This window comes from Carassius carassius, chromosome 50 (genome assembly GCF_963082965.1).
Source record: "Carassius carassius chromosome 50, fCarCar2.1, whole genome shotgun sequence".
Lineage (NCBI taxonomy): Eukaryota > Metazoa > Chordata > Actinopteri > Cypriniformes > Cyprinidae > Carassius > Carassius carassius.
In genome coordinates this window covers 20,711,930-20,739,756 of record NC_081804.1, presented here as the reverse complement: position 1 = coordinate 20,739,756, position 27,827 = coordinate 20,711,930, and the positions used below count along the sequence as shown (strand labels likewise).

General features: G+C 37.2%; 2 non-coding genes and 2 pseudogenes across 2 annotated transcripts; all 4 read right to left on the bottom strand.

The window, feature by feature from the left end:
• Positions 1–12,172: 12,172 nt before the first annotated feature.
• On the bottom strand, positions 12,173–12,291 carry LOC132133909 (5S ribosomal RNA). The gene has a single exon (XR_009429295.1). It is a non-coding gene; the product is annotated as a 5S ribosomal RNA (ribosomal RNA).
• An 8,650-nt stretch (positions 12,292–20,941) lies between these two features.
• LOC132133855 (5S ribosomal RNA) lies at positions 20,942–21,060 on the bottom strand (annotated as a pseudogene).
• Positions 21,061–21,617: 557 nt separating this feature from the next.
• LOC132133850 (5S ribosomal RNA) lies at positions 21,618–21,736 on the bottom strand (annotated as a pseudogene).
• An 84-nt stretch (positions 21,737–21,820) lies between these two features.
• LOC132133846 (5S ribosomal RNA) lies at positions 21,821–21,939 on the bottom strand. Its single transcript, XR_009429245.1, has one exon. It is a non-coding gene; the product is annotated as a 5S ribosomal RNA (ribosomal RNA).
• Between the last annotated feature and the right edge of the window lie 5,888 nt (positions 21,940–27,827).

Below are 27,827 nucleotides of genomic sequence, written 5' to 3'. Positions count from 1 at the left end.
GCTTATGGAGGAGGCTTGTTAAAAAAAGTCTATAATGTTTGTTTCTCCTCTTTTTTGCTGATGAGCATAAAGAGAGTTCAGGGTAAAGCTCAAGTCATATAAACTACATTTCAACATTCATCAACAGACTTTCATGTTAAAGGGACAGTTCACCCAAAAATGACATTTTGTCATCATTTACTCTCAGTCAAGTTGTTTCAAATCTGTGTGAATTTCTGTCTGCTGTTTTTTTACAGAAACCAAAAGCAGCTAAAGTGTTCCACAAATAAGAATGCTCAACTCGATAGAAAGCCTTCTCCTGATCCAGAGATAACAAGCCACAATCTAGATTTAACAATTTAGAAACATGAAAAATATCTCGAATTAACAAAACATTATCAAAAATAGATCTACCAGGGATACAATACGTCTGGTCCGGCTGGATGACCTGATCCAACACTCCAGCCAATCTATTAGCCAAAACCTTGGAAAGCAGTTTGTACTCACTGAAAGAAGCGAGACAGGGCGCCAGTTCTTAATGTCAGTAAGGTCTCCTTTTTTTGGAATAAGGGTGATAACTGCCCTCCGGCAACTCAGCGGCAACCTACCCTCTAACAAGCTGGCACTGAGTACCTCAAGCAGATCCTCTCCCAGTTCCAACCAAAAAGCCTTATAAAAGTCAACTGGGAGGCCATCCACTCCTGGAGCCCTCCCAGACTCCATGCTTTGAAGGGCCTTAAAAAGTTCTCCCAGTGTCAACACTCCTGAAAGCTCCACATTAGCCTCCACAGAGACTTTAGGTAAGCTTTCAAAGAAGACACTTTCCACACAGCACCCTGAATCAAGCTCGCTTCTGTACAGATTTTGATAAAAAAAGAACTGCTCTCCTCCGAATATCAGCAGGGTCAGATAACAAAAAGCCATTTTCAGAACACAGTGCATAAATAAAACGCCTCTGCCCATTCTTTTTTTCCAAGCTGAAAAAGTATTTGGATGGTGCATCCATCTGGTCAATGCTTTGAAAGCGTGAACGAACCAGAGCCCCCTGCGTTTTATACCCCAGTAGATCTGCTAACTGTGTTTTCTTCTTAGAGCAATCTTCCATGTGTCAAACTTCATCAGTAGAGTGAGCTAAGTTCTGAGATTCAAGTATTTCTCTTTCCAAAAGTTCTAATGACCGAGCCAACTCCTTAGTGACATTGTGAGTGTACTGTTGTGTAAACTGCTTTATCTGGATCTTACCAAAATCCCACCATTGTTGCGATGAATGAAAAGAAGACTTCATTGTTTTATAGACTTCCCAAAAAGACTTGAATGATTCCTTAAAAAAATATCATTTAGTAGCTTAGTGTTAAAATGCCAATATGCACTTTTGGGTTTAATTGAGCTTAGAATAAACTTACATTGCACCATACTGTGATCCGAAAAACTTACTGGTGTAATATAACACCTACCAAAAATGTTAGGATGAAAATTTAAGCTATAAAATCTATCCAGTCTGGCCAAAGAAATAACATTATCACGTGTGTGAACCCAAGTGTACTGCCATTCAAAGATCTCCAGATATCACATAATTCATATTTTTTTTCTAATATGACTAAGATGGTTACGAGAAGATAAATGAGGCTCAATGTGATTCCTATCTAAATTGAGCTCAGTACAATTAAAATCTCCACCAAGAAATAAAAAATCTTCAGTGCAACAATTTTGCAAAGTCGAGCACAATGTGTCTAAAAAAAACCAATCTTTCAACTGGTATAGACAAAAACATAACTTTCAAAAACTGCTCGAACTTTCAAGAGCCTACCTTTAACAATTTCATCAACTATGTAAGAAACAGGACTAAAATTCTTTGCAAATAAAATGGCCACTCCCCCACTGACAGAAGTATTATGGCTTAGCACAGCAGTGCCATCAAACTCTCTTAACCAGTCAGCAGCATTTTTCACATCACTGTTGGTTTCTTGTAAAAAAGCAACATCAATATTTTTCTGTTTGATTACTTGATTATTGTTGTTCTTTTTCTGGAATCTCTAGCATTCAAAGTGGCTAAATGCACTTCACTCATGACTAATAAGAAAGAAAAAAACAAACCAAAAAGCAAAGAAAAATTAGCATTCCTGCTGTTAACGTTAACCAATGTCATTATTCAGGGCATTGTTAAGTTTTCTCACAATTTTCTTTAATCTGTAGACTTCCTTGTTCGTGAAAGACACCTCTGCCATTAAGCCCTTTGCTTTTTCAACAAACTGTTTTAGATCAGGAAAATATTCCTGCACTTGCACACCTGAGAAATAACTTTATGTCATCAAGCTCATAACTCCGTCCATCAAACTCCCATTGAGAGAGAGACACGCTAGAGTCAAAAGACTCACCATCACTCTCAGTATCCTGCTCTTCATCTCTAGTCATATCGCTTTTTTTGCTTATTTTAGCATCAAGTACTTTGTCACTTTTCTTCCTTTTTTGGGGTATTTTAAAAATAGATTTCTCTTCTTCCGTTCTTAAACATCTACTCTCCTCAGACATTTCTTGCAATGCAGCTGAATAATTTCCTGAACCTCTTATCATTTTGCTCAACACTACAGACTGTAGAGCATTGTGACACACCTGCTAGATCCTTCACACCCGCATCCGAAAGCGTTTCAGTGTGATCTGAAACTGAAGGCGGATGTGACAAGGTCGATCCAGTCGCAATCTTGCTGGATAGACCTGTAGCCCCCACCAGTGCACCTTCCCCCGGGGATTCCAGCGCCGCTGCACCGGCAACATCAACCGCATCACCACTATCAGAATTCTCAATTACATTCCTTTCATTTGCTGCAAATTTATCTGGACAGTTGCGAACTAAGTGGCCAAAACTGTTGCAAGAAAAACATTTCATCTTTGCAGTGGTGACAAAATCACCATAATCAAAATCGTTGATTCGAAAATTGAGTGACATATCCAAATCAGCGTCATCCTTAATAATCATGTTCACAAAACGCCTAAAAGAAACAATATGTTTCAATCGAGGAGACACCGCTGATTGGGATCTTTTTGATCGGGGAAACTAATTTACCATACCGAGATAAAGCTTGGGTTAAAATATCATCGCTCACAAATGGTGGGACATTTGACAATGTAACTCGCTTAGCCAGTAGAGAAAGGGGCGCGTAAGCGAGCTCAACGCCTGCATGCGTGGGGCCGACATGCTTCCTCAAAAGAGCGGATAGCACACAGCCTGAGAAAAACTCAAAGAACCAACTATAAACACGCAGTCGGGGATAGATACAGTAGAGAGAGAGGGAAAGAAAAGGAAAAAAAAAGTTTCACTCACAGCACAACACTCCACCTCTACACGCTCACACTCGTGCTCGCACCGGAAGTGACAGAGACAGACAGAGAGAGAGAGAGAGAGAGAGAGAGAGAGAGAGGGAGAGAGAGAGGGAGAGAGAGAGAGAGAGAGAGAGAGAGAGAGAGGGAGAGACTTTTATAATCTCTTTATTTATAAACAGTTATAGACAGAACATCCAAATCTAATCAGGACACAGCAGTTAAAAAAGAGGAGGGTAAGATTAGGAAAAAGAAAAAAAAGGAAAACAAAACAAAAGGATTTAAAAAATATGCACACCTCTTAAGAAAAGGTTTAAAAAAAACATCCATCACTTTAAACATTAGTTTGTAAACAACCATCAGGGTCAATTTCACAGACACACTGATTTATGCACCATTTGAGACTGAAAGTTTCCAAGTCATCAACAAGCTTGTAATAGGCATACTCGATATTGATACGAGATTTCAGTAATCCCCTAAAAACCGAGATAACATCAGTTGATCCTGTGCTAAGTAATTTCCTTTTGCGCGAAGTCTTCCCTTAGCCAAAGTCTCTGTGCGCTATTAAAATCTCTGGAAATCTTGAAGGGCGACCACGCTCTTAACAATGTCCTGTAGAAAGGCATTATTCCAGTCAGATTCAACTTGTTAGTGTCCATGAGAAACAGGTGACGGTCTAATCCCATGTTACCAGCTCTCCTCAGAAGGGCACAGGCTACTTCAGCCCAGGATACATCCTCCCCGTATAGAAGTCTCTGAACAGTCTGAAGTCTGAAGGCTTTAATTCTGGAATTAATGTCAACAAGTCCTTGTCCTCCTTCCCGAATAGGCAGGTAGAGTACAGGTGCCTTTAGCCAGTGCTGTCCCGACCAGAAAAAGTCTACCAGCTGCTGTTGAATTTTCCTCACCAGATCTTCAGGAGGCTCATAAAATCATAATTTTGTGCCAGAGAGATGAGGCTACCAGATTATTGCAGATTAGAACCCTCCCCCTGTAGGACAGCTGGGGTAGCAACCATTTCCAGTGAGACAACCTCGCACACACTTTCTCCACTAGCCCCACCCAGTTTTGTCTCCTATAGTCTCCTGTGCCTAAAAACACCCCTAGGTATTTAAAACCCATTTTACCCCACTGCAAACCACCTGGAAGTAAAGGACCTTGGCCAAGCTGACCACAGCATTGAGCACTGCTTTTCCCCCAATTTACCTTGGCTGAGGAGGCTTTGCCATAACACAGCAAAGCCTCTTCTAGGAGAAGGACATCATTTTGATTTCTGATTAAAACTGTGACATCATCAGCATATGCTGAAAGCTTAATAGGTTCTTGAACCTCTAGTTCATTAACCCTTAAACCTGTTAGTTGCCTTCTAAACTTGCACAGCACCGCCAGGAGTATCAGTAGTTTCACTCACCTTCTGCTGCTCATTCGCCTCATCTGTAGCTCTTTCAGCCTGCTGCTCTGGGCTCTGTGCATCTGTATTACTCGTATCGTCGCAGGACGTAGATGCGCGTTGTTCCTCCTTAAACGCATGTGAGGCGTTTATGGCGTTTATGGATATATATATATATGGGCGGAATTACATCATCAACGTGAGAAGCGTGTTGGTAAAACACTGCTTGGATCATCCAGCAAAACCTAACAAATAGTATGATTTTTCTGGTGCATTTGATCAGCGGTTTGCCTCTGCTGCGTACCTAAAGGTGTTTGCAACCCTACGACATTATATTAGACGGAGACTCTTGTAACAAGTTCGTATATTTGGCCTGGCACGGCTTGGCTTCCTACGTTTGGCGTGACTCGGAGAGACGCCAAACAAACATCTCAGGATGCCTCGGGGTAAAAGTGGAGCTCCTTCTGCGGGGGAAATGCAACAACCTGCGCAAATTGCTGCCATTGAGAACACAGTAAGCAAACAGATTGATGCACTTTTCCAGGATTATGGCTTTATTCGTAAAATTAGTCAATTATTGGTTGACTCCTTGATTGAACCTATTAAACAAGCTATTACTGCCTCTATCGCCGAATCTGTAAAAGACTCACTGAAATATGAATTGCAAGACACAGTAATCGATCTACAAAACAAATACAATGAAATGGAGGACATCTTGGATGAGCAAGAACAGTACTCCAGGTGAAACTGTCTTGTCCTCTATGGTGTCCCGGAGAATGACCGTGAAAATACAAGTAATGTGATTATGAACATTATGAAATCCAATCATAATATTGATGTGAAGTCTGGAGACATCGACAGGTGTCACCGCTTGGGATCCAGATTTAGGAGGGAAAGACCAAGAGGGATCATAGTCAAGTTTTCTAATTACAATATTAGAGACATGGTTTACAGGACGGAAAAACGACTAAAGGGATCAACACCAAAGATGTTCATCAGGCTCTATGACTATGCTGTAAAGTTGACCAGACAGGGGGCAACCCTGGATAATACCTCTGTTAACTTTAACAGGGACACTAAGGCCACCAGCAATTTTTATCATACATGTAGCATCATTGTACAGCAGTTTAATCATAGAAATAAACTTCAAAACCAAACTCCAAAACCAAAAGCCTTAAAAGTTTCAAAAAGAAAAACATGATCAACATGATCAAAAGCCTTTTCTCGATCTAATGATAAAAAAACCAAGGTTAATGTTGTTATTAAAAGCAAAATCAAAAATGTCCCGTACTAAATGTAAATTATCTTAAATACATCTCTCTTTTACACAGTAAGACTGGTCTTTGTGAATGATTGCATGCATTACATTATTTAGTCTGTTCGCCAAACATTTTGACAGAACTTTATATTCAAAACATGAAATTGTGATGGGCCTCCAATTTTTTAAGAGGGTTTTTTAGATCCCCTTTTTTGGGTAACAGTGTTAAAACAGCCCGCTGACAACTTAAAGGAAGATACTTTTCACCAATACATTTATTGAGTACCTCAAAGTAGTCAGGTCCTATTAAAGACCAAAACTTTTTATAAAATTCGGCAGATAAGCCATCCAGCCCTGGTACCTTCCCTGAAGAAAGACCCTTTACAGAAGCAGTGACTTCCTCAAATGTTAAATCAGTCTCCAAGAGTTTTTTTTTGTTTTGAATTTAGAACAGGGAGGTCCTGTAACAGTCCATCCTTAGATTGTTCATCTATGGCAAAAGTCAACAGCAAGTCTGCGCATTGTCACAGGATCTGAAGTTTCTTTTCCATCATTGTCTTTTAAACAGTACATTTGTTTCTCCTGTCCTGCTTTGCACTCCAAGTTGAAAAAGAAAGAGGTTGGGCCATCCATGTCCTTTATGTTCAAGAAACGGCTCCTTACAAGCGCCCCTTTAACTTTTTCATTTAAGATGGAGCTGAGCTGGTTCTTTTCTTCAGTCCAAAGTTCATGCAATTGTTCTGCATCATTTACAAACATACTTTTTTAAATATCAAGAATTTCCTTTTCCAGCAGTTCTACTGTATTTTTTAAAACCAGGGAGGAAAGGCCTTTGTACTGTTGGCAATAAATCTTTATGTGCACTTTACCGATTTCCCACCATTGGGTAATACTTTCATAAAGGCACTTCTCACTTTTCCAAGCTTCCCAAAAAGATTTAAAATTTTCACAAAAACATTTGTCCTCCAACAGTTTATTATTAAAATGCCAGTAGTAACTCGTATGGGTTCTATTCACCAATACACAATCAACAGTGACAAATTTGTGATCAGAAAAAGACGCAGGAAAAATAGCTGCATTGAACACTCTATTTTTCATGTTTTGTGATGTATAAAACCTATCCAAATGTGCTCCAAATATCCTATCATTGCTCATTTTGACCCAAGTATACTGCTTTATTAAAGGATTATTCTCTCTCCATACATCTGTCAGTTTAAAACATTTTATGACTCTAGTCAGACAAGAAGATGACTTCATATGAGGCTCATCGCCATTTCTATCTTGTGTGAAATCTAGAGTGCAATTCCAGTCTCCTCCTAATATGATAAAATCACCAGTTTGCTGCAATTTTAAAAACTGCTCTAGTTTCACAAAGAGCTGTAATCTGTCTGCTCCAGTATTAGGGACATAGATGTTAATAAACAAAAAGAGAAATTGTTAATTTCAGCTCTGACAGCCATCAGCCTCCCAGGTTCTAGTTCATTTTTCATCAGAATTTTAACATTTACATTAGGAGAGAAGAGTACAGCCACACCGGCACTAATATTAGTTCCATGACTAAGCACTCTCTCTCCTTTCCACCATAATTCCCAATCAGCTTCATTATCAAAATTGCTGCGGGTCTCTTGTAAAAAGACAACACTCGGGTTCTTTATTCTTATGAAGTCCAAAAATAAACAACTTTTTTTCCATCCCTTAATCCATTTATGTTTAAGGACCCCACCCTCAAAACTTCCATAAGGGGGAGAGATAGAAAGGGAAAACAGTAAAGAAAGAAAAAGGAAAACTAATTATTTGGTCTTTCCCCTTGCTTTAACTGGTTTCCTTCCAGTTCTGATAGCAGTTAGATGCTTTTTGAGGCAAAAACGCTTTTGTTGTGAAAGCTCATCGTAACTACTCATTCTTCTAGCCATCATAACAGAGGAGACAAACTTTTCCACATCTGGAAAATAATCGCAAACCTCAACACCAGCTCTACCTTTAAGAAATCTTCAAGAAATTAGTTGATTTGCTCAAGAGTGTACAAATCATCAACCACTTTTGAAACATCAGACCATTGCTCATCATCTCTTAAACCATCATCAGTGCACTGTGACAACCCTTCCATCTCATCAGCCATGTTCTCCTCTGAGACACCTGCCTGCCCTGTAACATCCTCACACACATTTTCAACATCACTTTGAGCATCATTCTGCTCATTATCGTCACACTCACTCACATCCTTATGTATTACAGTAGGCCTACTAAATTCAGCTTCCCCAACACCGCCAGGAGTATCAGTAGTTTCACTCACCTTCTGCTGCTCATTCGCCTCATCTGTAGCTCTTTCAGCCTGCTGCTCTGGCCTCTGTGCATCTGTATTACTCGTATCGTCGCAGGACGTACATGCGCGTTGTTCCTCCTTAAACGCATGTGAGGCGTTTATGGATATATATATATATATATATATATATATATATATATATGGGCAGAATTACATCATCAACGTGAGAAGCGTGTTGGTAAAACACTGCTTGGATCATCCAGCAAAACCTAACAAATAGTATGATTTTTCTGGTGCATTTGATCAGCGGTTTGCCTCTGCTGCGTACCTAAAGGTGTTTGCAACCCTAAGACATTATATTAGACGGAGACTCTTGTAACAAGTTCGTATATTTGGCCTGGCACGGCTTGGCTTCCTACGTTTGGCGTGACTCGGAGAGACGCCAAACAAACATCTCAGGATGCCTCGGGGTAAAAGTGGAGCTCCTTCTGCGGGGGAAATGCAACAACCTGCGCAAATTGCTGCCATTGAGAACACAGTAAGCAAACAGATTGATGCACTTTTCCAGGATTATGGCTTTATTCGTAAAATTAGTCAATTATTGGTTGACTCCTTGATTGAACCTATTAAACAAGCTATTACTGCCTCTATCGCCGAATCTGTAAAAGACTCACTGAAATATGAATTGCAAGACACAGTAATCGATCTACAAAACAAATACAATGAAATGGAGGACATCTTGGATGAGCAAGAACAGTACTCCAGGTGAAACTGTCTTGTCCTCTATGGTGTCCCGGAGAATGACCGTGAAAATACAAGTAATGTGATTATGAACATTATGAAATCCAATCTTAATATTGATGTGAAGCCTGGAGACATCGACAGGTGTCACCGCTTGGGATCCAGATTTAGGAGGGAAAGACCAAGAGGGATCATAGTCAAGTTTTCTAATTACAATATTAGAGACATGGTTTACAGGACGGAAAAACGACTAAAGGGATCAACACCAAAGATGTTCATCATGGAGAGCTTAACTGCGAAGCGGGCCAAACTACTGGACGATCTGTGGAAAAAGTATAAGGACAAATTTGCAGCCAACTGGACTCAGGACGGACGCCTGTATTTACTGACCAAATCAGATCAGAGGCACGTCTTAAATAAGCTGTCTGATGTAAAAAAAATTTGTCTATAATCCTGGACTGTGTAATGACTAGTTGACTATAAACTATGTGATTAAATATATATCTTTGTACTGACTTGTTGGCTCTGATCCAGCAAAAGTCATAGGTGAGTTTCTTATTATATATATATATATATATATATATATCTATATATATACATATATATATATATATACATATATATATATATACATATATATATATACATATATATATATATATATATATATATATTGTTATTTACCATCGAGAAATTGATTTTATAGGGTCTATATGGGGTTTAAAATGTTCTAAAACTTACACTATGGGATTTCAACCATTTTTTGATATAGATATTACATGGGGTTTGATTAATTAATTACCTTTAGGCATCATGAAGTGCTTGACCAACATTGCTTTGAAAAACTCAGATGTACATGTGTCTTGCCTGAAAATTTAGTAGAGTTTGATAAACCTCCTTTTTCTTTATTACATCTTAACACGAGAAGCCTAATAAAGCATCATAATTACTTACTATCTCTCTTAGCTAGTATAGATCATAAGTTTAATATTATCGGATGTAGTGAAACCTGGATAAATGAGCGGACATATCTGAACACACTCAACATGGATGGCTATGTGCTGTATAATAAAAATAGAACAAGCAGACCGGGTGGGGGCATGTGCTTATATGCCAACATACAGCAGAGTGTAATTGTTCGGGATGACCTACTTTTGGATGATGGGTTATCAGATTCCTTATTTATTGAAATACATAATGAAAATATGAAAAGTATAATTGTTGGAATAGTCTATCGACCTCCTGACTCTGACTTAAATTGTTTCTTGACCAAACTGGATGAAATATTAAGTAGCATCAATTACATGAATAAACATTGTTTTATTGTTGGCGATTTTAACATCAATTTAGCTAAAGATGACGGTGCGAAAAATGATTTCTTAAATTGTTTGTATTCTACAAATTTTTTTCCAACTATAAGCTCATATACGAGAGTAACAGAAACAGCTAAGTCCACCATTGATAATATTATTACAAATATAAATGTACATTTTGACTCAGGTGTAATTATGTCAGATATCACAGATCATTTTTCAATTGTACTTTTCATAGACCTGGATACTAAGACCAGGCAACAACAAAAGAAGACATTACCTCTTAAAAAAAAAGTATTAACAGGAAAATATTTAGATAAACTGCTTGGTAATCTTAGGCATAAAACATGGGATTCTGTATTTAGCTGGAATACTCCGGAAGAAGCCTATAGTGCTTTTATTAATGAATTAACCAACAGTATTAATATCACTATACCGGAAAAAAATTGTTAAAGGAGATGTAAGCAATCAAAATACTTGGCTTACAAAGGGAATCCTAAAATCAATTAAAAGAAAAAATAAGCTTTACAAATGCTACATTAAAAATCCAACTAATGACAATAAAGAAAAATATTCTACATTTAGAAATAGACTCACAAAGTTATTACAAATAAGGAAGCAGAATTACTACACTGATTTAATTAAGGCTTCTCGTGGTGATCAAAAGCGATAATGAGAGTACTAAATAATGTGCTCAGCCGGGATCAAAAAGCAACTGTCCTTCCAGAAACTAATGTCAAACATCTCAATGATGACGATCTTGCCAAAGTTTTTAACAACTATTTCATCTCTATAGGAGAAACTCTTTCGAAATCCATAAATCCTCCAGGGGGAGCTTCATACCAACAATATTTAAAAGGGAATTATTTAAATTTGTTTTTTTAACACCTACTGACAAAAATGGAAGTTTTGAAAATTATTATGAATATGAAAAGCTCTTATACTGCTGGCGTGGATGATATATGTAGCAAAATTGTTAAATCTATTGCAATTGAAATTCTAGATCCACTTGTCTATTGTATAAACCTATCTTTATCTCATGGTGTAGTACCAAAAATGACAAAAATTGCAAAAGTTATACCTATTTATAAATCTGGTGATAAAAATTACTTACAAAATTATCGACCTATATCCATTTTGCCTACATTTTCCAAGGTGCTTGAGAGGGTTGTGTACAATAGACTTAGTGGTTACCTGGATAAAATTAATATACTCATTCCATCTCAATATGGATTTAGGAAAAAGAGCTCTACTTGTTTGGCAATTCTGGATCTCATTGAGAAAATCAATGACGCTATAGATAATGGTGAGATTGGTATTGGTGTATTTTTAGATTTATCAAAAGCCTTCGACACCATTGATTTAGAAATTTTAATTGCAAAAAAAAATTGCAACACTATGTTGTCAGAGGGAAGGCACTCAGCTGGTTCAAAAGCTACCTAACTGAAAGGGAGCAATTTGTCCAAATAAACAGTAGTTATTCAGAATGCACAGAAATTGTTTGTGGCTTCTGGGTAGTCCTTTTTTACAGGAACTTCTTGTGTTCTGTGAATAAACTGTGAATAAATAAATGAATAAAATATATAATTAGTGAAAAATTTCCAAAAAGCTTACAGCACCTGGTATTCCCAGACAGTCTCCCATCCAAGTACTAACCAGGCATAGCCAGGTATGGCCGTAAGCGAACGCTGCTGCAAAGAGAGGGTAATTTAAAGATCAGCCACTGTAATCTCCAGTTCATTATATAAGTAGGGAAGAAAACCCAAAAGCTTAAAGCACCGGGTATTATTCCCAGGCAGTCTCCCATCCAAGTAGTAACCAGAACCAAACATGCTAAGATTCAGAGATCGGGCATTAACTCTTTTTTTTTTTTTTTTCAAGATTATTATATAATTAGTGAAAAATTTCCAAAAAGCTTACAGCACCTGGTATTCCCAGGTGGTCACCCATCCAAGTACTAACCAGGCCCAAACCTGCTTAGGTTCCGAGATCAGACGAGATCGGGCATAGCCAGGTTGGTATGGCCATAAGTGAAAGCTGCTGCAAAGAGAGCTCTATTTAAAGATCAGACACTCTAATCTCCAGTTCATTATATAAGTTCGGAAGAAAACCCAAAAGCTTACAGCACCTGGTATTCCCAGGCGGTCTCCCATCCAAGTACTAACCAGGCCCAAACCTGCTTAGCTTCCGAGATCAGACGAGATCGGGCATAGCTTTTTTTTTCTTTTTTTTTATTGAAGAAATTAATCAGTTCAAACATACATATCAATTATTCACATACAAAAGTACATAAGATTCTTTCTTTGACATAAAAGATTCCTTAAATCTTGAATTGACAGACATCTTACTTACAATTTAAAGAAAGAAGTCATTAAATAGTTGAATCTTTTAAAAATAACAATTCAATCCCCAGCTCTTTGAAAACCTTTACCTCCTGAGTAAAAATATTATAAAAAACATCAATCGTTTCCTCCAATTTAAAATAATAAAACAGACATCCAACATATTTTTCAACTTTTCTCCTAAACACATTCCATACATCAATTAAAGCATTGTCCTTTTTCACCACCACTCTTCTTTCCCATATCGCACTTTTCATCAGCATCACAAGTCAATTAATCAGCTTCTCATGTTTACATTTCTCATTAATGCCCAACATTAACACCTTTTCCCACTCAAAGTTTCCATTTCCCTCTCCTCTCAAAATTAAAATCATGCTTTTACATCTCTCGTTAAAATCTTTCAGTTTATCACAATATAAAAACAAGTGTAAAAACCCTTCATCTGCATCTTGGCATACTTTACATATTGCACTTTCCTCCATCCCAATTTTGCTTAAAATCACATCTGTGAACACTGCTTTGTTCCTGATAAAATATTCCATATTCTCCAGTTTAGTCTGTACAATTTTCCCATTTATATTCCCCCATATTTTCTCTTCTGTTACATCATTGAACATCCGTAGCCAGTATTCATTTACAACAGGTTTCTTGAAAACCACATCTCTAAAAAAACAATAAAACATTTTCACAGTACATTCTTTAAAAGCACACAATTTCCCCCCCATATTTACATACACATCTTTTCCTTGATTTTCTTCTTCCATATTTTCAATTCTCTTTATCCATTCTTTAGGTATAGCATTCTTAATTAAATCATATTTGTTTGTAATCTCTTGTCTGCTATAATCCTCCTTTGCCTCCTCCATCACATCCACAATGTATTGCACTGGTAAAAACCCCTCTTTGAATTCATATAAAACATCCCTGACTTTCATGATTCCAACATCCCACCATTTCTTAAAAAAAACCTGCTTCCCTTGATTTAAAATGCAGTTGTTTAAGAATAAAGGCTGATTTAAAATGTTCCCTCTACCTTGTGGCTTAAAATGCACATTATCTAAAAATTTTCCCCATGCTTTCATCAGTTCTTTATAAAATTCTGGCAGCCCCTCCGTCATCCAATTTTTTGTTTTCATCCATAAAATGTTGTCCCCCAGATTAAAATGACTACACTTGTTTAAAAAATGCCCCATTGTTCTTTTCCATGCTGCTTTATTTTCTTCGTCTAGATATTTGCTTATGATTTTCACCCTTAAACTGTTCTTTCTTTGCTCCACGTCCATTAGCCCTAGCGCCCCCTTCCCCACTGCTCCTATTAAAGTGTTATATGCAATTCTCTGTGGCTTTCCTTCCCATAAAAAATCTAAAAAACATTTTTTCAGCCTTTTTTCTGTCCACAACGGCATTGAAGCCACATATAAAATATGCCATAACTTAGAAACCAATAAAACATTCAAAATTAAAACCCTCCCCTTCAAAGTTAAGGACATTAATCTCCAAAAATTCAACCTTCTCTCGACCCCTCCTAACATCTCCTCCCACATAATTCCTTCTGCTTTGGTTTCATCCCTCCCCATTAAAACACCTAAAATCTTTATTTCATTAATTTCCTTAAAATTAAAGTGTGCCGTTAAAACCTCACTTCCCCCGAATCTCATGTATACTGTTTTATCCTCGTTCACTTTAGCCCCTGATCCCCTGCAAAATGTTTGTACTATTTTCATTGCTTCCCTTACACTCAACAGATCTTGCAGCAATAGCGTAGTATCATCAGCGTATTGAAATATTTTATTCTCTCCTCCCTCTATGCCTATTCATTTTATTCTCCCTTCCTGTTCTACCATTAACCCAAGTGGTTCCGCAACTAAAGCATATAAAAGTGCCGACAACGGGCAACCCTGTCTAATTGATCTTGTTAATTTAAAACACTCTGTTAAAAACCCATTACATTTTACTCTCATTACAGCACCTTTATATAAAATCTTAACCCATTTGATAAAATTTCCTCCAAAACCAAAACTATTCAAAACCCCAAATAAAAAATCATGCTCTACCCTGTCAAAAGCCTTCTCAAAGTCCAAACTGATTATAAAACCATCTTTCTTCTTTTCATTCATATATCTTATGGTATCTTTTATGCTCATTGTTGTATCTGCAATGTCTCTTCCTTTAATACTGTAAGCTTGGTTTGTTTGAATTATTGTGGGCATCACTGTCACGGTTGGTAACCGTGATCTCGTGGTGTCTTCACTTTGTGGTGAAATCTGTGTGTTTCGCGTCTGCACTGATTAGCTTATGGGCATCTCCGTTAATTGTCATCAGCAACAGCTGCCACTCATTACTCATCTCCTATATATTGGCTTGTCTCACGTCTTGTGTTTGTGAGATCGTTGTTACATGTTTAATGTGGTTACCTTGTTCGTCTGGCTTTAGTGTTGTATGCGTTGGATGTCTGTGTTTTCCCCAGAACCTCATCCACTCTCTGCACGTTCACTCAGCCACGGACACTTACCTTCGGCTCCATTCCCCGCAGTTCCTGTGCCATCCTCTCCTGCTGCCTACACGCCGTCATCCGCCTTACTCACCTTCTCTCCGCCATCATCCGGTTTCCTCACCTCCTCACCCCCACCATGGAGTGTCGTCGTCTCAGCATCACTGTTTGTTTGTGTATTCATACTCATCTCTTCTAATTAAACTGTTAACTCGCATCTGCTTCCAGACTTTCCTTTATCCACCGTCACATAACGATCTTACCCGATGGAAGCAGCGAGCACCAACACCCTCACGGATTTTGTGCATCACAGTGGCCAACGCATGGATCAGCAGCAGGAGAGCATCTCTAACACCGGACGCGCTATCCGAGCGCTGGTGGCACAGGTGTCCGAGCTCACCCAGAGGATCCATCAGCTCAAATCTCCCACTGCGCCCATCGCCCGGGAGATTCCCCAGGACCACTTCCGGCCAGAGCCGCGACTTCCGGCACTGGAGAACTATGCGGGTGAGCCAGCGTTTTGCAGAACTTTCCTAACCATGTGTTCAATGCATTTCGCCCTACAGCCCCGCACCTTCGCTACTGAGGAGTCTAAAGTAGCGTTTATGCTCACATTATTGTCTGGCCAGGCTGCCTTATGGGGGACGGCAGTGTGGGAAAACCAACACCCGTGTTGTGCCTCGTTTCACGCCCTCTCTGAGGAAATGAGGAGAGTCTTCGACCAGGCCGCGACCGGCAGGGAGGCCGCTCATCGACTCTCGGAACTCCATCAAGGTTCTTCCTCCATCACAGACTACTCCATCGAGTTCCGCACCCTGGCGGCCGCGTGCCAGTGGAACGAGGCGGCGCAGTGGGATAGATTCCTGCATGGGTTATCCGACCATGTTCAGCAAGAGATCTACCTCCTCGAGCTGTCCCCCTTCATCTTTTTTACAAACTCTGCATTGGGCATTAGTTTCTTTCTGCATTGCACACAATCACATTTCCGTAAAAATCACATTTTGTCTAATAAAATAATCTAAACTTTCTAAATCCGCATCCAACCATTTCCATGTCATGTTCTTCCATATATCTTCCTCTTCGATTTCATTAAAATGCCTTATCCATAACTGATTGGCAAGAGGTTTTTTAAAAACTCCATTTATAAACAACCCATAAAACATTTTAACAGAACCCAAATTAAAATTCACCATATTGTCTTTACATTTTAGAAACATGCTCATTTGATTTTCTTTTTCTCCCTCCTTAATAATTTCATCCAGCCATTGTCCTGGGATTGCTTTTTTTACTTGTTCGTATTGTCTTTTTAAAACATTTACATTAAAGTCCTCTTCTCCTCATCCATTGCATCTATGATCACTTGAAGTGGTAAAAATCCCTCTTTAAATTCCCATAAAACATCCCTCACCTTTACAAGCCCCGCTTGCAACCATTTCTTAAAATAGATATCATACTCTTGCATCTTTATTTTTCCATTTAAAAACAGAGGTTGATTTAAAATCATTTCCTTCCCCTCCGGATTAAAATCCACCTCTGTTAAAAAAAGCCTCCAAGCGCTTAAAACCTCTTTGTAAAATTGTGGGATCCCCTCCATCATCCAATTCTTAAGCTTCATCCATAAAACATTTTCCCCCAAATTAAAATTCCCACATTTATTTAAATAAAGAGCCATCAATCTCTTCCACTCTGCTCTGTTCGTATCATCCAAATATTTTCTTACCACCTTTACTCTCATGCTTTTCATTTTTTGTTCTACATCCACCAAACCCATCCCTCCCTCCCCCGGTTTCCCTATCAGTGTAAAATATGCAATTCTTGGAGGCTTTTTGTCCCATAAAAATTCTAAAACACATTTCTTTATTCTCTTAAAAACCCAGTCTGGCAATGGCATCACATGTAATGTATACCACATTCTAGATAACATTAGCATGTTTACAACTGAAATTTTCCCCTTTAAACTTAAAAACCTGCTTCTCCAGAAAATCAGTCTTCTTTCCATCCCTCCCACCGTCTCTTCCCACATACTGTCCAAAGCCTCCTTTTCATTCTTTGCTACAATTATTCCTAAAATCTTTATTTCTTGCACCTCCGTAAACTTACAGATCCCTGTAAGAACCTCCACCCTTCCATATTTCATGTATACAGTTTTTTCTTCATTTATTTTTGCACCCGAACCCTCACAATACAGTTTTGTTTTCTCCATCACTCTTTTAACACTTTCTACATTTTCAACCACAATTGTCGTGTCATCAGCATATTGAAATATTTTCTTTAATTCTTCTCCCTCTTCCATTTGTATTCCATTTATTCTTTTTTCTCTATTTATTAAAAGCCCTAAAGGTTCTGCTACAAAAGAGTACAACTGCGCCGACCATGGACACCCCTGTCTTATGGATCTTAAAATTTTAAAAGGTTGAGTTAAAAAACCGTTGCATTTTACTTTTGTAAAAATATCTCTGTGTAAAACCGAAATCCATTTTATAAAATTATTCCCAAACCCTTTAAAACTGCAAATAAAAAGCCATGTTCAACTCTGTCAAAAGCCTTTTCAAAATCCATACTAATAACATAAGCACTTTTGCCCTTTTCTTTTATATACCCTACTATATCTCTAATGCTGCTAGTAACATCTGCTATATCTCTCGCCTTTACTCCGTACGCTTGGTTTGTTTCTATTATATTTGGCATGACATGTTTTAATCTGTTTGCTAAGACCTTGGCTAAAATTTTAAAATCAGTGTTTAGCATTGTAATGTGTCTAAATTTTTTCAGCTCAGTTTTGTCTCCTTTTTTTCTTGTATATTATTTTCATTAATCCTAGCCCCATTCTTGGGCTTACTCTTTCATTTTTAAAAACTTCTTCAAAAATTTCATTTAAAATCACGCTTACTTCTTCTTTAAAAACGTTGTAAAACTCACTTCCAATACCATCTACTCCGGGGCTTTTCCTCACTCTTAATTGATTTATGGCATGTATGATCTCTTCAGTTTCTATTTCCCTTTCACATATTTTTTTATCCTCTTCGCCAACTTTCCTTGTTATCTGTTGCAACAAAATATTCCTTTTTTCCTCATTTCCCCCCTCCAACTTAAAAAGTTCTTCATAAAATGATTTCACTTCTTTAAAATCCCCTCTGTATCTGAGACCACCTGTCCATTCCTACTTTTAAGTTCTTTAATTGTTTCCGCTCTCCCCCTGCTTTTCTCAAGATTAAAAAAGAATCTGTTACATTTTTTCACCGTATATTTTGCTTTGCTTCTCAACATTGCCCCCTTGCATTTCCCCTCTTCTATTTTTCTCAACGTATTTTCTATTTCAATTACTTTTTGCACATCTACTTCGTTTTTATTTAACTCCTCTTTTAGGGTTCTCCTTATTTCTCTCTCCTTGGTTCTTTTAACATTTTGTTATAAATTACAGTATTTCATAGATTACTTCTTAATATCATACTTAACATTTTCCCACCATTGCCTTTTGTCTTCCATATACATCTGGTCTTTTTTCCTCCCATCTAATATCATTTCGATTTCTTTTTTAAAACTTTAATTCTTTAAAACCTCAGTGTTTAAAATCCACACCCCAGGTCCCTTTGTTTGTCTTTTAAAATCCATCGTCATTAAAACCATTTTGTGATCGCTTAAGGTCGTTTCTTTGTAAAATATAACAATCAATGAAACATTCAAGATTTCTGGTACTTAACAAAAATTGTCTATTCTGGTTTGGCACATAAAATTCCCCAACTGTCTTCCTGAAAATTCCTTCTTTTTTCCATTTCTTTCCCGCCACACATCAATCATATTTTTCTCTTCCATCAATGACCTTAGTTCTTTTCTACCCCCATCCGATTTAAAAACCATCCCATTTGCCATATCCATTTTACTAAAAACAGTGTTAAAATCCCCTGCAATCACCACCTTCCCCCATTTTCCAATTACATCAGCTAAAACATTAAAGTATAATTTCTTTTCTTTTTCTCCATTGGGAGCGTGCACGTTCACTAAAACAAATTTGTCTTCTTCCATTTCAATTTCTATCACCATACATTTTCCTTTTTTATCATTATATATAAGTTTTGTCTTTATACCTCTGTCTTTTCTTATTAAAACCGCCACTCCTCCTCCCATTTTTTCCTCTTCATTATTAACAAGTAATTCCCCTTCCCATCTTTTTCTAATATCCTCCATAACATTCTCTTTCCAGTTTGTCTCTTGCAATAAAATCACATCTTCATTTTGACACATTTCCTTCACCTTTTCAAATTTATAAACATTCATTAGTCCTCTAGCATTAAAAGTCACAATTTTCAGCACCATAAAATAAAATAAAAGCCATAAAATCCCCATATTGTCAGTTCATTCCCTCTCCTTCCTTTACCATTTCCCCACTGTCCTGTTTTTCCTCACATCCTTGTTTTAATACTTTTCTTTTGGCTTTCTCTAAATTTGGTGTTACCTTAGTTTGTCTTCTTCTTTTATTGATTCCTGTAGCCGGCATCATCGATGCATTCACTGTCTTTGTTCATTTTCCCATCCTTGCTGACCCACTCCTGCTCCTCTGTCTTTTCCAGTTCAATCTGTGAAGTATCAGTTATTTCCATCAGTGACCCCATTTCTTCACTGCACTGCGTTAATCCAGTCTTTTCACTTTCCTCTTCAACATCCGTGCTTGTGGTATCCTCTCTTTGTGTTCCTTCCGTGTTCTTGTGTAGCTCCTCTTCACCGTCTTCCTCATGTATCTGCCCGCACCCCTGCTCTTCCTCCTGATGTGGTTCTCCGAACCAGCAATCGCACTTGTTTAGCACGAGACTGCAGTCCGGGCACCTCACTGCATTACAGTCCCTCGCGAAATGTCCCCTTTCCGAGCACTTAAAGCATTTGAAGTCCGGACAGTCCTTCATCATGTGTTCAGGGCTCATACATAACCTACAGGTTCTCACCTGCTGGCTGTGTATCACCCTGAAATACTGAGGTCCCTCTTCCGTCTCCATTCTCGTACTGTAGGGCAGAGAAGCCACCTCTTTTGGAAACCGTATCAGGAATCTCGTTCCATCCTCAATGTGGGTGCCCGTGTAGAATCTCCTTTTGATCTGTGAGATAGGAGTCACCCCCCATCCCTCCAGCTTCTTTAAAATATCATCATCCTCCAGGTAAGCAGGCAGATGCATGAAAGATACAGCAAAATCCTTATTGTTCAACTTTTTAATTTCACAAGTCTTTCCTTTAATCATCAATCCTTCTTCCAGTTTCTCAATATCTTCTTCCTTTTCCAATGTAATTTCATATTGTTTCATCATTTTTGGTCTTACCGCTAGTATGCTAGTCACTTCGATCTTGTCTTTCAATGCTTCTATAATGTCCTCTGCTCTCCCATCTTGTACCTCCGTCAAATTAATCACTACCGTTGCTTCCTTTGCATAAATCCGTTTGAGTCGCCTTTCTGGGTAATCCTTTTCTCGTTGTCTTTTATCCAGTCCATTTTCAGTTGGCTGCCTTGTCTGTTTTGCCAAATCCATGTCTGTAGCCGTTAATCCGTCCATTTAACAAAAAACACAAGACTAAAATGATCTAAACTAAACAGCAAACCTGTTGGGAGGACAAATAACAAAAATAACACAAAAAACTAAAAACAAAATACTTATCTTGAATAAAAACAACGCAAAAAACAGCACAAAAATTTGGGTGAGCCTTTCTCACCTCCCTATAGCCAACACACTTCCTGTTTCTCACTAGCTCTCTAGCGCCCTCAGGTTGGTATGGCTGTAAGCGAAAGCTGCTGCAAAGAGAGCGCTATTTAAAGATCAGACACTCTAATCTCCAGTTCATTATATAAGTTCGGAAGAAAACCCAAAAGCTTACAGCACATGGCATTCCCAGGCAGTCTCCCATCCAAGTACTAACCAGGCCCAAAACTGCTTAGCTTTCGAGATCAGACGAGATCGGGCATAGCCCGGTTGGTATGGCCTTAAGCGAAAGCTGCTGCAAAGAGAGGGCTATTTAAAGATCAGACACTCTAATCTCCAGTTCATTATATAAGTTCGGAAGAAAACCCAAAAGCTTACAGCACCTGGCATTCCCAGGCAGTCTCCCATCCAAGTAGTAACCAGAACCAAACATGCTAAAATTCCGAGATCGGACATTGACTCTTTTTTTTTTTGCAATATTATTATATAATTAGTGAAAAAATTCCAAAAAGTAAAAAATTGTGAAAAAATTCCAAAAAGCTTTCATCACCTGGTATTCCGAGGCAGTTCCCCATCCAAGTACTAACCAGGCATAGCCAGGTATGGCCGTAAGCGAAGGCTGCTGCAGAGAGAGGGCTATTTAAAGATCAGCCACTCTAATCTCCAGTTCATTATATAAGTAGGGAAGAAAACCCAAAAGCTTACAGCACCTGGTATTATTCCCAGGCAGTCTCTCATCCAAGTAGTAACCAGAAATAAACATGCTAAGATTCAGAGATCGGGCATTGTCTCTTTTTTTTTTTTTCTTCAAGATTATTACATAACTAGTGAAAATTTTCCAAAAAGCTTACAGCATCTGCTATTCCCAGGCAGTCTCCCATCCAAGTACTAACCAAGCCCAAACCTGCTTAGCTTCCGAGATCAGACGAGATCGGACATAGCCAGGTTGGTATGGCCGTAAGCGAAAGTTGCTGCAAAGAGAGGGCTATTTAAAGATCAGACACTCTAATCTCCAGTTCATTATATAAGTAGGGAAGAAAACCCAAAAGCTTACAGCACCTGGCATTCCCAGGCAGTCTCCCCTCCAAGTACTAACCAGGCCCAAACCTGCTTAGCTTCCGAGATCAGACAAGATCGGGAATAGCCAGGTTGGTATGGCCGTAAGCGAAAGCTGCTGCAAAGAGAGGGCTATTTAAAGATCAGCCACTGTAATCTCCAGTACATTATATAAGTAGGGAAGAAAACCCAAAAGCTTACAGCACCTGGCATTATTCCCAGGCAGTCTCCCATCCAAGTAGTAACCAGAACCAAACATGCTTAGCTTCCGAGATCGGGCATTGACTCTTTTTTTTTTTTTTTTTGCACGATTATTACATAATTAGTGAAAAAATTCCAAAAAGTAAAAAATTGTGAAAAATTTCCAAAAAGCTTTCAGCACCTGGTATTCCGAGGAGGTTCCCCATCCAAGTACTAACCAGGCATAGCCAGGTATGGCCGTAAGCGAAGGCTGCTTCAGAGAGAGGGCTATTTAAAGATCAGCCACTCTAATCTCCAGTTCATTATATAAGTAGGGAAGAAAACCCAAAACCTTAAAGCACCGGGTATTATTCCCAGGCAGTCTCCCATCCAAGTAATAACCAGAACCAAACATGCTAAGATTCAGAGATCGGGCATTGTCTCTTTTTTTTTTTTTTTTTTCAAGATTATTACATAACTAGTGAAAATTTTCCAAAAAGCTTACAGCACCTGGTATTCCCAGGCGGTCTCCCATCCAAGTACTAACCAGGCCCAAACCTGCTTAGCTTCCGAGATCAGATGAGATTGGGCATAGCTTTTTTTTTTTAAATTTTTTTTTTTAATTTAGTTCACACAAGAATACATTACGTCTCTCCTAAATACAGTTTCACATTCCAATTAAAAACAACAACAAAACAAACAAAAATAAATAAATAAAAAATAAAAATAAAAAATACATTCATATTTGTAAATATTTTTCTTCTACATTATTCCATTTCTGGCATTTGCTATTTTACACTTTTTTTCCTACAGATACATTTATATCATGTTTCAAAAGAATGTTCTGTACCTGAGAAGAAAACATTTTCATAAACATCTCTGTTTTTCCCTCCAGTCTCCAATATTTGCACAATGTAAACATGTAATCTTCCACCATATGCTTATACAATGTCCAAACATCTATACAAACAGACCTGTTTTTAACTATATTTCTTCTTCTCCATATAGCATTTTTTGCCAAAATAATTAACAAATTGATCATAATTTTATTCTTACACTTTTCCTCCTTTCCAAACATAAATGTTTTTTGCCAATCTTGATCTTCTTTTCTTTCCCCTAGGTCATTCACTATTTCTTTTAAAACTTTAAAAAAAGATCCTAATTTCTCACACAGTAAAAACAAATGCAACAAACCCTCATCTTGTTTTTTACAAACTTTACATAATGCACTTTGTTCTTTTTTTATAATACACAACCTCATTTCCGACCATATTACATTATGCCTTATAAAATAATCAAGACACTCCAAATTTGTGCTCACCAGTACTCCCCTCATATTTTTCCATATTTCTTCCTCTTTCAAGCCATTGAAGTTTCTTAACCACATATCATTTGAATTTGGATTTTTAAAAATCTCTTCCCTTAAAACCTGATAAAACATTTTCACATTCCCTAAACTAAACCCTATTCTTTTATTTTGATTAACAAAATAAACTTCAGTCTTTCCTTCCTCTTTTTCTTCCTTTTGTATTTAATTTATCCACGCTTTTGGTATTGCACTTTTCATTTCTTTATATTGCTTCTTTACATTGTTTATGTCATATTCTTCTTTGGCTTCTTCCAACTCATCAATAATTACTTGGACTGGTAAAAAACCCTCTCTTATCTCATACATAATATCTCTTAATCTTGCAATCCCAACCTCCCACCATTTTTTAAAAAATAATTCTTTCCCACTTTTCACAATATGCTTATTAAAAAACAATGGTTGGTTTAAAATCTCTTTCCTTCCTCCAGGTATAAAATCAACCTTTGAGAGAAAAAAACCCCAAGCTTTTAAAACTCCTTTATAAAAATCTGATATTCTTTCAAACATCCATGTTTTCATTTTCATCCATAAAACACTGTCCCCTAGTTTCACGTTACCACATTTGTCAAAATAATATTTCATTGTATCTTTCCATTCTCCTTTTTCTTGATCATCTATATACTTTTTCACAACTTTAATTCTCATACTTTTCTTTTTTAATTCTATATCAGCTAATCCCATTCCTCCTTTATCAGCCTGTCCTATCAGAGTGTTATAAGCAACTCTTGGGGGTTTCTTCTCCCAAATAAAATCTAAAACACATCTTTTTATTCTTACTTCCACCCATCTTGGCATTGCGCTCACCATTAAAATATACCACATTTTGGATAACATTAAAGCATTAACCACTAAAATTTTCCCTTTCAAACTTAAAAATCTTCCCCTCCAAAAAATTAATCTCCTTTCCATTTCCCCCAACAACTTTTCAAACATTCTTTCTCTTGCCCCTTTCTCGTCTTTTCAAAATTTGTTTCCTTCACCTCCTCAAAATTAAAAACTCCTCCTAAATTTGGTACCTTTCCAAACTTCATGTACACAGTTTTTTCTTCATTAACTCTTGCACCTGTACCTTTACCATACCTCTCTACATTTCTCATTACTTCCTTCATACTTTCTAAGTCTTTTAAAATCAGTGTTGTGTCGTCTGCATATTGGAATATCTTTTTCTCTTCTTTACCTTCTTCTATTTTAATACCTTGAATGCTTTTATCTTTCTTAATCATTAAACCTAAAGGTTCTGCTACCAAAGTATATATCTGTGCAGAGAGTGGACATCCTTGCCTTATTGACCTTGTTATTCTAAAAGGTTCCGTTAAGAAACCATTACACATCACTCTTGTCATTACGTTATTATATAAAATTTTTGTCCATTCGTTAAAATTTTTTCCAAACCCAAAACGTTCTAAAATCGCAAATAAAAAATCATGTTCTACCCTATCAAAAGCCTTTTCAAAATCTAAATTTACAACATATCCATCCTTCTGTGTTTCATTTAAATAGCTTACTATGTCTCTTACACTACTCGTTATATCAGCAATATCTCTCCCTCTTACACCATATGCCTGATTAGTCACTATAATTTTGGGTAAAATATTTTTCATTCTGTTTGCAAGAATTTTAGATAGTATTTTTAAATCTGTGTTTAACATTGTTATTGGCCTAAAATTACTCAAATTATTTTTACTTCCTTTCCTTTTATAAATTAATTTCATCAACCCTATACTCATCCTCTGATCCAATTCTCTTTTATTAAAAATCTCTTTATATACTTCCTTTGAAATCCCACTTATCTTCTCTTTAAAAACTTTATAAAATTCATTTACTATCCCATCTGTCCCCGGGCTTTTGTTTCCTTTTAAACTATTGATAGCTTGTACAATTTCCTCTTCACTAATTTCTTTATCACATTCCTCTTTATCTTCTCTACATACTTTAGCTGTAACACTCTCTAATAACTGATTTTTCTCTTTTTCGTCGATTCCTTTTGTTTCAAAAAGCCCCTCATAATAGTCTTTCACCTCTATTAAAATTCCACTTATATCTTTCACTATTTCTCCTTTCTTATTTTGTAATTCTTTTATTAACTTTGCCTTGCCTCTACTTTTTTCCAAATTAAAGAAAAATTTTGTACATTTTTCTCCTGCAATTGTGTTTTTTGCCTTACTCCTTATAATTGCTCCTTTACACTTTTCTTCCTCAATTTTCCGCAACTCTTCCTCCAAAAGTATTATCTGTTTTATGTTTACTTCACTTTTAATTGACTCTTCTCTGAGTTTTTTCCTTATTTCCAGCTCCTTTGCTTTTTTTAACTTTCTGTACCATTTTGCTATAGTTTATAGAATATTTTTTTATTTCATACTTTACATTTTGCCACCATAAGCGTTTATCTTCAAAGTACATTCCGTCCTCTTTCTCTTTATCTAATATTTCCTCAATTCCTATTCTATAACTTTCACTTGTCAAAATTTTTGAATTTATTATCCACACTCCAGGCCCTTTTTTTTCTTTACTAAAATCAATATTCCATAACAGCATTTTGTGATCACTCAAGCTGGTATCCTTATAACAAATGTCCCCCAAAAAATATTCCATATCCCTTTCACTTAAAATAAAATCGATTCTTGTCTGACACATAAAATTCCCAACCAGTTGTCTTCGGGAAAAGTCTCTTTTCCTTTCATGGTTTTCCCTCCAAACATCTATCAAATTTCTCTCCTCCATCATTTCTTTTAACTCTTTCCTTCCCACATCTGTTCTAAAAACCATCCCATCTGCCATGTCCATCTTACTAAAAACAGTATTAAAATCCCCAACTAAAATGACATTTTTATATTTCTTAATTACAATTCTTAATCCCTCAAAAAAAAATCTTATTTTCTCCCTCTTGAGTGGGCGCATGCAAATTAATTATCACAAATTCATGATCATCTTTCCTAATATTAATCCCAACACATTTGCCTTTTTTGTCATTATAGACTTCATATGAATTAATTTCAACATTTTCCTTTATTAAAATGGCTACCCCCCTTCCTAACCTTCCATCACCATTATTATAAAACATTTGTCCTTTCCATCTTTTTTTCACATCCTCAATCATTTCATCTTTCCAGTTTGTTTCTTGTAAAATTATAACATCCTGTTTTTTGCATAGTTCTTTTACCATCTCAAATTTCTTAACACTCATTAAACCTCTTGCATTTAAACTCACAAAGTTTAAAACCATTCCAATAAAAAATAAACATTTAAAACCACTCATCTTTAGTCTCTCTCACAATCTTGTTCTTGTATCAATCCCAACTTCTTTTTATCTATTTCAGTCATCTTTTTCTTTCTAGCAACATTAAGATTTGGCTTTACCTTCATTGATTTTCTTCTTATCATTTTTCCAACCTTTTCTCTTTCTTTTCTTGCCTCCTGTTGTTCCATATCCAGTTCCTCCACCTCGTCGCTCTCCTCTTCATCATTTACTTCCTTGTCAGTTGCACCATTCTGTTCCTCTCCATCCGCTGTATCATCCTCCATTCTGTCTACTTCTCCGTCCTGGTGACTTTGGTCCTTCAACTTCTGATTTTCCATATATTCTATTTGCTCTTGTTGTTTGTTTTCCATCGGTTCAAAAGTCTTTGTGGTTTCTACAATCTCCTCTTGCACCTGCCTATCCATACTTTGATGCTCCTCTGATTGCTTCTCATTACCGTCCATCCAGCATTCACATATATTAAGAGGTTTGCCACAGTCTGGACATTCAATTGCTGTACAGTCTCTTGAGAAATGTCCTTGATCATTGCATTTAAAACATTTAAACTCAGGACAGTCTTTGATGATATGTTCTGGACTTAAACACAATCTACAAGTTTTGACCTGCCTACTGTGTATTATCCTGAAGTACTGTGAACCTTCAGTTGTCTCAAACCTTGTACTGTATGGCAATGATGCCACCTCCTTTGGGAACTTGACCTTAACAAATCTTGGCCCATCCTCTATCTCTGTTCCTGGATAAAACCTCCTCCTTATCTCTGTTATGGGAGTAACTCCCCATCCTTCCAATTTCAAGGTTATGTCATCATCATCTAGATACACAGGCAGATGCATGAACGAGACTACAAATTCTCTGTCCTGGAGTTTTTTAACATCACATATTTGTCCTTTAATTTGCAAACCATTTAACAGTCCATCACAAATTTCCTCCGTTTCAAAAGTCACTTCATATTGTTTATTAGTCTTTGGTCTTACCGCAAGAATTTTTTCCACGCTCACTTTTTCCTTCATTGCTCTAATTATGTCCTCCGCTCCACCATTAAGCACTTTACTGATGTCAATTATTGCTGTAGCTTCTTTTGAATAGATCCTTTGTTTCTTCATTTCTTTTGCCATCATCCCCTTCTCCTTGTCTTAATCCTTTTCCTTGGTCAATTGCATTAGTTTGTTTCAAATTCGTTGCTAGTTGTG